The sequence below is a fragment of the Tenrec ecaudatus genome, chromosome 17 (assembly GCF_050624435.1).
Source record: "Tenrec ecaudatus isolate mTenEca1 chromosome 17, mTenEca1.hap1, whole genome shotgun sequence".
Lineage (NCBI taxonomy): Eukaryota > Metazoa > Chordata > Mammalia > Afrosoricida > Tenrecidae > Tenrec > Tenrec ecaudatus.
This window is the reverse complement of record NC_134546.1, coordinates 34207984-34220350: the sequence shown is the minus strand read 5'-3', so window position 1 is coordinate 34220350 and position 12367 is coordinate 34207984. Positions and strand designations below refer to the sequence as shown.

The window sequence follows — 12367 nt, the reverse complement described above, 5'->3', positions numbered from 1 at the left end:
CCCCCCCTGGAAACAACTCGGGGGAGTCAGGGGAGGGCAAGAGAAGGCTGAACCTCATCTCTTTGGTTATTCTTCAAAGCACCAAAAAGAACAGAAAGGAGCCAAATGCTTGCAGTGAATACCTTTCGCTTGGAAGACACTCTCCCTTCTAACCCAGAGTGAGCAGACTTTAAAAACACTTGGGGGGGGGCGGGCAGGAGGGGGCGGGGAATCACTGCAGTGCCCTGGGGGGAGATCCCGGAGCTAGTGCCTGAAGTATACAAAGAGATGCGGCATGGTAGGTAAAGTAAGATTCCGCTCTTGTAAATGTCGTGAAAGGATGTATACGTATATAGGTAACGGATGGTGGGATCCATCCCCGGGCAGTACAAACGGTTAACATGCTTGGCTTCTAAGGGAAAAGTTGGCAGTTGGAGCCCCAGCCCGCAAAGGCTCCTGGGAAGAAAGGCCTGCAATTTACCGCACTTCCACAAGAATCAGTCATCGATCACAACCCCATGTAGGAAGCGCAGTTCTCCTGTGACACACAGAGGATCACGCCACCGTGAGTCAGGGTTTACTCCAGGGCAACTGGGGTTGGGGGTGGGGGTGGGGGGAACATCGCTCTGAGGATACACAAAAAGATAGATTGTTGTAAGGGCTGATATCTTCAGAAGAGGGGTTCCGGGGTGCAGGGGAGGGCCCATTTATTTTCTGTTTTATATCTTTCTGTTCGCTTGTGGACGGATTCATTTTCTCTCCATGTGCATGGATCACTTGAGAAAATACTAGCAGAGGTTCCCTGGAAATGTGGGCTTCACGTTCACGGGTGTGAGTGTTTTCTTCTCTACGAACATATCTTATAATAATGTCATTTAGGGGGGGAAAGAGGACCTGATGCAAAGGGCTTAAGTGGAGAGCAAATGCTTTGAAAATGATGAGGGCAAAGAATGTACAGATGTGCTTTATACAATTGATGTATGGATGGATTGTGATAACAGTTGTATGAGTCCCTAATAAAATGTTTTTTAAAAACTGTCATTTAAAAAAATAAAAACAAGACAGCATGGTAAAAAAACAAACCCAACACTTTTTTATAAGAAGGCCTTCCAGCTCTGGAGACCTAATGAGCTATAATCACACAGACGCCAGACAAGTCAAAATTGGACGAAAGAGCTGTAATCACCGGAAAAGAACCCTCTCCACAACTGGAAATATCCCAGAGACAGCGACAGGGCTGACTTGGGGAAAAGCAGAGATGTGGTGGGGCTCGAGATGGCTGGGGTGGGTGATTCGGTGACAGGACACGAGGACACACAGATATTGCCACCCAGGACCGGAGCACACAGGAAAGGGTGAGATGGAGGGTGGGGGGTGTGAAAGAAGGAGGAGGGAAGCCAGGAGGGAATGGTATTGAGACTATGACTCAAAGTCAGATGGTCCTGGAGGCTCCCATGACCTTGGAGCCACTCGGTCACAGTGGAGCCACGGAGTCACTGCACTGGGAAACCACAGGACGGTGGCAGAGTTCCTTCCTGACGCCCCAGGTAATCAAAATGAGGTCAGTGTGACAGATTGAGAACAGAGCTCTCGCTCAACCTGGAGTTTCACCCCTCCTCCTTCCTGCTGCCAGAGGCCGGAGGGACAGAAAGGGCGGCTGCTCCCCCCAGGCAGCACAGGCAAGCGTGCATGTGGACCAAGTGCTCGACACTGATCTCACACGAGCCCAGGGCCTTGGAAGACCATTCCAAAGAATTGATTTTCACGGTAAAAAAAAAATGCAGTAAATCATGTTACAAGCCGGATACTTGAAGGCCCAAATTCCTGAACACAGCTTTGATTTACCACGTACTGCCCATTCCAACCGGCGCTGGAAGGGCGCACCGCGCACCCCACGTGAGGCCATTTCTCAATGTTCTCTGACAATAGCGGTCAAGGATAAAGGCCCTCCTTCCACTTCCTTGAGGGCTGGCAAGATGAAAACGGCCGTGACAGGGGCAGGCAGGGCGCAGCGGCCCGGGTGTGGAGACGTCCCTGCTGGCTCTTTTCTTTGTTCAAAGGGTTTCAGAAGCAGTGAAAGTTCAGGAAAGAAAAAAACCCATCCCCAGCAGGAAAATGCGTGTGAGAGTTAGTCAGCAGCCAGACTCACTCATACGTCCGTGAGGCTGTAACTTAATCTTGACAACATAGTCTTTCCTGGAAGAGATTCGAGCAGCGATTTCTCATTTATAATTTGCGGTTTCAGCTTGAGCCATAAACCAAGCAGCTGTATGGGTTTGAGGTACTTTGGACTCTTTTTTTTAAAAACCCCAGAAGGCTGGCAGACAGCTTCCAGCTCCAGGCCCCACACTCTTGGGGTTTCACCAACCAGAGCACAAAAGGCCAGGGTTTCCGTGTCCACCCGCTTTTCTTAGGAAATGTACGGAATGCATGCCTTTGTTTGCTTTGGACTAGAGGGGAAGAAATGCAGACTCTGATAGCCGGAGCCATGAGCCGGCCCCTCGTATCTGACACGGGGCGGGAGGCCCGCTTTCCTATACCGCAGAGTCCCCTGGGACATGTGGGGGGAAATGGGTGGAGTAAGGGGAAGCAAGGGGGCAGGGAGGAGTGTCAGAGAAAACACTGCTGACTCCACAGTTCCACCGGGGCCTGCCCTGCCCACCTCTGTTGCCATCAAAGGCTCTGGGCGCCTGCTCACGCAGCCCCGCACCCCCACTCCCCCACTTCTCCCACCTCCATGCTGGGGCTCAAACGTCCAGCTGGCAGAAAGGTCGCTTTTCTAGAAGCATCTCTAGAAACTTGAGCAGCTTCCCTAGGTGTCTCCCTGGTTGGGCAGCAGTTCTGACAGTCTGTGGGCTGATGGGTGTGGCTCTGGCAATCCTGTTGGGGTGCCTGGATTTGGGGAGACGTGGCTCTTCTCCGAGCAATGCAGGGCATCAGTATTTTGCTGGCAGCTGAGCCATCCCAGCTCCTCCCAGCTCCCCCTGCCGGGATGGGGATGGGCTTGTTTTTATCTTGCTCTCTATTTGCTCTGGAGGCCTATCGCCTCTCCCCAGGGAGGAAGCAGAGAAAATAAGATGAACATGCTTTCGGGCCATCGCCTGTGGCTTTCCCATTTGCTTATCACGCCGAGCCCAGGACGGAAAGAGTCACAGCACGCTCACTGAGCAAAAACAGTTGTAGACGCCACGTGGTAAGACCAAGCTGGACAGCCGGCCAGGTTGACTTCTACACTACAGAGCACACACACACACACACACACACACACACACACACGAAGGCCCACCTCAGGGAGTTGTGGTTCCGTTCTGAAGCACCCACAATAAAGCGAATGCTCTCCGGGCAGTGAGTCACTCAAGTTTTCTCCCCCAATGGCACGTATATAGAAGTTATGTTCACACAATGCTGTGGTCTATCAATGAGCATCGTGTGCAATGAGCATCGTGCAAAAGTTTGAAACATGGCGAAGGTCCCCAAAATGAGACACGGAGCCACAAAATGGGCAGCTGTCGGAAACGTGGCGCTCCCAGGCTTGCTCCATGCAGGGGGGGGAGTGGGGAAGGGGAGGCTCAAACCTTCCATTTGTTAGAAAAACAAAACAAGGAACACACTCTCAGTGCAAGGTGATAAGTGAAACACAATTAACCTAGGTCTCCTTAGGCTTTCATCATCCCGTGAATGTGCATGTTTATGATTTTCACGATTTCCCCCTTCCTCAGCCCCAGGCAGCCCCGGGCGTGTCAGTCTTATCCGCCTCCTACTGCCCACTGTGGACCTGAAGATGACGCTGCGCCAGAAGTGGACTCTCGGGAAATGCAGCTCCCCCAGCAAACCTAAGCGCTGCAAACATTCCCAGCATTTGGGAGCTCCTGGCTGCTGACCACAAGGTGGGCAACGGGTGGGCTTGTGGTTCCTCGGGAGAAAGACGTGGGCTCTGCTGCCACACAGATTACAGCCACGGAAATCTACGGGCCCAGCCCTGTGCTGCCCGATGGGGTCGCTGTGAGTCAGCATGGGTGTAAGGCACCCATCAGCCTGTGCTCGACTGCACACCGGAGTAAGAACTAACAACGACATCAAAAGTGTCTACAGATGGTAGTGACAGGGCCAAGGAGGCCGTCTTCCCGGTGACGTCTCTCTGCTCGTGCCGGGCCCTGACTTGAAGACGTGCCCAGAGTATTCCAGTTCGGGTTCTTCTGGAGCAGGGCCGTTGCCAGGGCTGCCTGCGCTGGCTGGGCCCTGCTGCACGGGGGTTGCCGGGCACGAGGAAGAGGAAGGTATGCTTCTTGCTGCTTGTAAGGGGAATCGTAGACATGATTTAGATAGCAGATTGGTGAGTGAAGCAGTCCAAACGCCACACTTTAAAACCAGACTTTTGGGAAACTGGGAAACGAAAGCTTAGCTAAGCCACCTAAGTGACTTGCCTCCGGTGGGCGAGGTTTCACTGGTGGCTCCTAGGATCAGGAATCAGAACCTGAGTTAGTTTGTAGCAAAGACATGGGGAGGAGAAGCCAACAAGCGTGTTGGGCAAAATCAGAACTCTGGTAAAATACGCAGGCAGTGACGTTGGTCTCTGGTTAAGGAGGGTTGTTTTAGACTTGATTGACTCCCCACCTTTTCATCCTCCCCTCCCCCCCATTCTGGGGTCTCAAACATTTGTTAACTCATTTGAAATGCATTCAAAATGCTTTCTGGGGAGCCATCTCCATGCAGTTTTCGGATGTTTGGGGCCCCTGTTCCCAGGAGCAGTGGACTGGCATTGTCTGGGCTAGACTCAAGTGAAGCTTGGTGAAGCTTGGCCTGCCTGGGAGTGCGGCGTCCCAGTCTGACTGTCTAATTGCTAAAGCTCTCGGTTCTTGCTCCTCAATCAATACCACTGAAATGACCTGTAATATTGGCTCCACGCTGAGACCTGCGTCTTCTGCTCCCGTGTAGTTGAGAGGATTCATTTTTCCAAAGAGACATTAAGACATATTAAGTTTCTTTGCCCTGAATTCTCTTTCTCAAACCTCACTCATCATTTCTTGACTCCTCTTTTTGGAGACGGCAGAATGGCCAAGGTGCTGGAGTGTGCCAGGCCCACTTGGCCCCCGGTCCTCAGGGCTCTGTACGTGCCAGAGGGAGTCCTTGTATAACCGAGCCAGAGATAACATAAAGTGAAATGTCATTCCATAGATGGCCTGCAGCTTTCTCTCCCAGGAATCCTGCAGCGACCCCACCTAACACAGGAGGCGATCTAGTATTCAGGCTCTTCGGAGTCCTCTTAGCTCACTTCCCAGCTGTGGTCAAATCCTCTGCATGCTCACTCCTCCTTTTCTGGATGGCGTTTGGAATTGCTTGGAGGGCAGAGGCATGAAGAATGCCGGCAGTAAAAAAAGCAAGCATCTGCAAACGATTGACACAAAGCCACTTGCAGTTGGACAGAGCCTGAGATTTGAGTTGTAGCCAACAGAAACCAATTCTGACGGACTTCAGTAGAGAGCAGATTTGTTGAAAGGTTCTCGGGTAGCTCGTAGCATCGTTGGGAAAGCGAGAGAACAAGTCTCAGAGAGCACGGGGATCAGGAGCTCACCGCCATAGACAAGAACGGAGCCCCAAACCCCAGCACAGAAGGACAGACGATGATCCCCCTGCAGCCATGCCCACTGCTGGGTCACATCGTGCACGACCACCACCTGTAGCCCTGCACACTAGATCCCCTCAGCAGCACCGCTGCCCTTGAGGCCTAGCTGTGCTTGGCCCTGAACCTTCCCAGAAAGGATTATCCAACCCTTCTCTTTGTCGGGGCCAGTAGCTGCTGCTTCTCTCCACAGTCGGTGAGTTTGATCGGCCAAGGCTTGCTGACCGACCCCAACTGCAAAGGTGACTGGAGAAAAGAGCACCTGGCGAGGGACTCCCCTATGCACCCGGATTAGTTTTCTGTGCACCTGCCTTCCCTTTCACCAAATCAAATCTGTCACCATCTGCACAAGAGACCCAAGCCAGTGTCATAGAAGTTCACCCTTGCCCTTCGCCTCTCATTCCAGATGCACCGATTAAACTTTGGATGATGAATAGATCCTGACACAGGGGGCTTCAGCTTGACCTTGCCAGTGTTCTCCACCAACTGCTGGGGCTATTACCTGAGAGGGCATGGCCGTATGTGCTAATCAGTGACCCACAAGCCATGGAAGTCAAAGCCCCAGGTCATAACTTCCTGTCAGTGATCCTGTGTAGGAGGTTGTTTTTGTTTTTACATCTGTAGGTGGGGTGAGTGGTGGGTGGGGGTGGTGAGAAAGTCCCCAAACAAAAGTAGAAATGTTTTTAAGACATCTAATTATTTGTTCCCTGCTTTGGGAAGAGAGGCAAATTAACTCCAAAGTGTGGTATTGTTTACATAATGATGCATGAATCATCAAGCCATTCTTAGGACTATTTTCTGGGGTGAGTTCTTGTGACACACAGTTCTCCTTTATCCCTCTCCTGGGGATTTGGCTGGGAAGAGCCTCCTGAACAGGCTGGGAAATTCCAACCTTCTAATTCTAGCCCGGATGACACTGAGAGGTAAGCATCAGACAGCTAACCACAAGGTTGGTGGTTCAAACCCACCAACAGCTTCAAGGGAGAAACTTGAGGCTGTCCATTCCCTTAAGGATTTATACATTCAAAACTCTACAGAGGGTCACTAGCTTGGGGAAGGGTGGGGTGATATGGTAGCCTAGGCTCTCCAGAGGGGCAAAACCAGTGACATAATACATACACATTTCTAGCAAGAAAATGACTCGCACCATTGTAGAAGTGGGTAAACCAGTCTGGTTTCCAGTGCATGGCTTAGATGTTAAGCTGGAGGCTTCTCCTGACTCTCACAACTTTGAGGGCAGATGAGCCCAGGAGTGGCAGGAGCACCACTGTCTGTAGAAGTGTATAAATCCCAGGTCAGGCTTGTGATAGGAGAGGCAAATGAATCCAAGCTTGGCAGATCAGGTCAGAGGGCAGGTCGTTGACACCTCCTAGGATTGCCAGGCAAGATGGTAGGAAATCTGCTCTGTTCCAAAGAACCGGAAGTTGCTGAGCCGGACGCAGGATCCAGCAAAAAGCCAGCAACCTTTCTGTGACTCTTTGTATAGGAGGTAGGCCATAGACTCGGGAAAACTCCTTTCAATTGCATCAGGGCTGGCGGCACCTGCGTAGGGTGCTGGACTCCACCCTAATCTCTTACAACTGCTCCCAGCAGAGCCCAGCATGGTGTTGATTCCAGTATGAGGGGATTATTAGGCTTTAGCTGCCAAGCTGCTTGGACATCTGACCCAGCCAAGTTGACACAAAAGCTAACTTTCCCAGATGGGGAACAGAATATGCCTCCTCTGTTGTCTTTCCTGTATGCGTCCCCACAAAGCCGGCTTCCACTCTGTACACGCTTTTTCCTCAAAGCAGCTGGGAGCTTCCACAGGAGCCACAGAAAGCCTTCCTAAAAGCTGGGTGGTTGAAAACTTCCATCTCATCACGCCGCTGCCATCAAGTCACTGCTGACTCATAGTAAGCCTGTCGCTCAGAGTAGAGCTGACTCCTTTGGGTTTCCAATGCTGTAAATCTCTGCGGGAGCAGAGAGCCTCATCTTGCTCCTGCGGAACAGCTGGTGGGTTCAGACTGCTGACCTTGTGGTTAGCAGCCCAATGCTCACCAGTGTTCCTTTGAAAATGGCAAAGCACTCCTTTCTTCCCAAGATCACTGTAAGCATACATGTGCTTAATTTCTTACAAAAATGTCTTCACCGAGTCAATGTCTGACAGTTAATTCCTCACAGGATAAGCAGAGGAAGACAGATGAAAATACGTTGTTTGCTAGCTTCTAAAACTCAGTTGAAGATCTTGCCCATTATATTTTTCAGAGTTCCACCTTTGATAGTATGTGAGAAATGCGAACTTTCTATCAGGAAAAAGATGCTATTTCCTTTCCCGTTGTCCTCAGATAATAAGAATGACATGAGGGACTGTGTTTCCTTTTTACATTGACAGCCAGGAAGCGCGGACTTAAATGTAGTGCCTATTTATAAAATTATCTTATCTCTGGCTCCTGGTCTTCTCCTTTCTCTGTAGGGTTCCTTACTGCCCCTTTCATGTCTACTTTAATAGCCTTGCTGGTGCATTTAATTTCAGCTACATCAGACGCTCTTTTGGTTTTAGTTTGGTTTTAAAGAAGTGGGAAAGGTGTAATAAACAGCAAAAAACAACCAGCAAATTAGTACTTGACCACCAGTCTCCAGAACTTGATCTCACCCTCCTGATAGACCCAGCTAGTTGGAGAGAATTTTAGGAGACGGTCAAGTATTACATGAGAAGAAAAAAGACCTCAGGCATCAAGAAAGCAAAGCCTATCAGTCAGAGACAGACTCCTGGAGTAAGCTCCAGGAGGTCATTTCACTGGACCAACTATATATTTTGAACTTGGGGCTTCACCTCGGTTGGGTCTTTTCTTGGGGTCAGGTCTGAGCCTCTCCGTGTTGCCTTTGGGGGAGAAACTCAACGAGGGTGTCAGTGCCAGTCTTCAGTGAAATGGTGAAGTGGGCGGGACTGGGCTGGGTGCTGATGGCAGTTTAGATGTGACATCTCTTTCTTGGAACGATCCCACCTGCTGCAGTATGTCTAGCATCCTGGTCCCCACCCACTCTCTCCTTTCATCAGAGTAACTGAAAACGCCTCAATACTTTCCTCTTGCCCCTTGGGGGGACAGTACCACACTGGGGAAGCCTACCACCACCACCCCCTCAATTTTGAACATAGTATAACTATATCCAAAAGGCTGTGTTATTTGCTGGGGGTGTGTCTTGTGTTTTTTAACTGGGGGGTGTGTCTTGTATTGACTCTTGGGATCTGGGGGAATATAGGAGGCTGGATGTGAAATGCTGCAGTAGGTGGGAGAGTTCCCATGAGCAACTGTCCCATTTAAAATGCCAACAACATTCAGACTAGTTCAACCCATCACCTTTTGCCTCCACGTACAAACCTGCGCCCAGAAAATCCCACTGAATTTCTTGTTACTCTGTGTGCTGTCCCAGCGCCTACTCCTTCCCAGTCAAGACCTGTCTAGCCTGTGTCTCCCTGCCTCATGCTCTTTCCGTGCTGCATCTCAGGGCCATGGTCCACGGGGAAAGTCTTTACGCATAGGCTACTGGTCACCTTCCAGATTGTGAAAGTGCACGCTAGGCTTTAGAAAGCTCTCAAACGGAATGGTGCGGTGATGAGGTAGGGTGATCATTTGAGATAGGAACCACTCACCACAGATCCCATGAGGCTCTAAATTCTCAATGACTCCTCACTGGCTGCGCAATGGGGAGCTTTGAATACTCAGGATGCTCGGGTGGTGCTGGGGTTTAGGCATGAGGCCGCTAACCCCACGGTAGGGGATTCAAAACCACCAGGTGCCACAAGGGAGAAAGGTGAGGCTGCCTGCTTTCCTAGCAATGGACAGTCTCACAAACCTTCCCTTGGGCCGCAGGGGGCTCAGCATCCACTTGGCGGCAGGGTTTGTACTTTTGTGTTTGTTTGATACTTGGTCCTTTCTTAGGGGGGAAGGGAAAGAGATAGATAGACAGAAGAGAACGACAAGGGAAAGAGAGGGCACGGGAGAATGAGACAAAGTTTCAGGTGTTCTGCTTAGCAGTGGTAATTGCAGGGCTTTGGGAGAATCAAGAGGTAAGCACTTTCCAAAGGAGCCGGAAAGAAGAAGAAGAAAGAAAAAAAAAACACTTCAAGAAACACATACTCGGAATGTACTCCATTTTGAGCAAAACAGATGTGAAATTGTACGGCTGCAGAACCTAGCCAGTACTGCATTGGTGCCAGACATCGTCCTTAGCGATGCCCAGCTTGTAAAAAAAAAAAACCCAACCAAACAGGTCCCTTGAGAGCGCCCCAGGTTTTTCCTCCGCCAGTGATTTCTAAGCCATGCCAGCACCAGGTTCCGAGCCCAGGCTGCTCACACGCGTGGCCTTGCTGGTATTGGCTGCGGAGCAGGCTGCTGATGTCACCGGGCACCTCCGTGAAAGAGGCTCCCTTCTCCGCTCCTTATGGGCCGGGAGCCCAGGCTGTCAGCGCCGGTGCCTGAGCACACGCCCACCTCTCCTCCACAAGTAGGTCAGCCTCCACCAAGAGGTGCTTGCCCTGGCGCGAAGCTGCTTCTGCGGAATTAAAGGCCATCAGAGTCGATCAAAGGAAGTATGGGGCAGGCTGGCGGTGGAGCCAGATCCTAATCTCTGCTCACTTGGCCTCACACATCACTGCACATGAGTCACCCGCTGAGCTCAGCGGACATGCTGTTTGGATTAGGCTTTTACAGGCGCGGTTTGCCAAACTTGCCGTTTTGTTCTCTGGCTACCCAGCGCAGGCAAGAGATGAGGGGCCAAGGAGAGGATGTGGTTGCCCAGGTGCCCATGGGCGAGGTGTTTGGCTACCCAGGTGCTCGTGACAGAGGTGCCAGCAAAGGGCTGGGAGATGAGGACTCCCTCCCCCCATCTTCTCACCTCTGCTCCAGCTCGGTGAACCTCATCAGAAGCCAGGGAGCTCACACCAGGCCCACACATCCTTCCTCTGCTGCCAACTCTTCAATTAAGATGTCCTCTTACAGGATGCACATTTCGCCTTCACTCGGCCATCTGCTGCTCAACCAGCAGGAATTCTCTTTCCCCAAAGCAGGCAACACTTCACCACTCAGGCATCTTGCCTCAAAAGCAGTGGAATCCAGAGAAAAAAGGGAGGGGAAGTCAGAAAATAAAAATTCCTAAATGAAGAGCCAACCCTTAAAAGCAGGGCTTCCCCTAGTGCCTGGCTGGTGTGACATCACCATGAATTACTCAATGAAAATGGTGTCTGAGCAGGGGCTGGCTCAGATGTGAACAATGTCCTCTGCTGACACTAAGCGGGTCCTTGAGCGTGCTGGCCCATCAGAGGGAGAGCAACCAATGCCACCGAACAGACTGGGCACATGGGAGATGGAGTTGCGGTGCAAACGTTCTCCTAAAACAATAAAATGTCCCAGGAAAGAAAGGGTGCATGGAAAGAAGCTGGCCATGCGCTCTGGTCTGAAGGCCTCGCCAAGCAGTGCCCCGGGAACTCTCGGTGCCACTTGCAGCAGAGATGCCCTTGGCTTTGCTTCCTTCTGTGGAAGCATTGGAAGGAACGGGAGCAAAATCCCTTGTGTCGTGCTGCCAAGTGTTGCTTCTGTGCCTGGTAACTTGGGGAGAAGCAGCCCCCATGGTTTTGTAAGCCAGGGATTCTTGGCTTGTAGTCTCTGTTGGGATTCTCCTTGGAGGATTTTAGACTCTCGTTTATAAAAGGCATCTAAATGGAGGTGGCGTTCCTTGACGTTCACTTTCTGTCTTCTTAAATCATTTTATTGGGGGCTCGTACAATTCTTATCACAATCCATGCATCCATCCGTTATGTCAAGCACATTTGTCCACGACGGTCACTTTCAGAATAAATACTGCCAAGTCTTCATGCAATCCTTGAGCCTGAGCCACAGAGTTTCAACGTGTGTTATTGTGGTTCGGTGCTGTTGAGCTGGTTCTGACCTAAACCAACCACAGAGGGGAATCCTGCCCGGTCCTGTACCATCCTCACCAGGGTGGCTATGTTTGAGTCTATTGTGGCAGCCACTGTGCCAACCCATCTTGTGGACGGTCTTCTTTTAAGTTGACCTTCTGCTTTACCAAGTGAGGGAGTTAGTTCATTGTGCCAACCTGGCCGATAAACACATGTGGGGTTAATTGAAAGGCGGAGGGATAAATGACTCAGTGAGCCTCGCCTTTCTAGTTCTCAGGTCTCTTGCTTTGTGATGGTCGGACCAGGGTGCAGCTGCCTGGGAAGTTCACTGCTTCAGCTGGCAAGGCTCACTTCCTGCAAGACATCCCTAAGGTGAAGCCGCATGGACCTACCCTGATGCAGCCCTGGGTGCTGGAGCAGCCGTGTGGAGACCCCTGCCAGCGCTGAGATGCTTACAGGCTCATTGATTCAGCTTTCCTCCTGCAGTCGGTGTCATTGCGTGTGTTTTGTGAGATGGAGGAGGACTTTGTGGATTGGTGTTGGACATATGGGTTAATATTGGACTTGTGGGCTTGGACAGCACTGGGTTGGGATGTTTTCTTGATGCACACTTAACCTTTATATAAAACTCTCTCTTATACATGAGTTTCTGTAGATTTGTTTCTCTAAAGTACCCAGACTGACACACAAATTGTGGCAGTTACATTATTTGGGGTCAACTTATGAAGGGGTGGAGTCGAATCCAACTTATGAAGGGGTGGAGTCGAATCTGTCAATCGGGTTGCAGCTTGATGAGCTCATTTGGAGGTGCCATGGAGATAAATAGCTCACTGGAGGCCAGATACACACACACACACACACACTTTCTC

General features: G+C 50.9%; 1 long non-coding RNA gene across 1 annotated transcript; it reads left to right on the top strand.

Moving 5' to 3' along the window:
• The first annotated feature begins 470 nt into the window (after positions 1 to 470).
• LOC142430798 (uncharacterized) lies at positions 471 to 12109 on the top strand. Its single transcript, XR_012780665.1, has 3 exons — positions 471 to 544; positions 3699 to 3866; positions 11769 to 12109. It is a non-coding gene; the product is annotated as an uncharacterized LOC142430798 (long non-coding RNA).
• Positions 12110 to 12367: the final 258 nt, after the last annotated feature.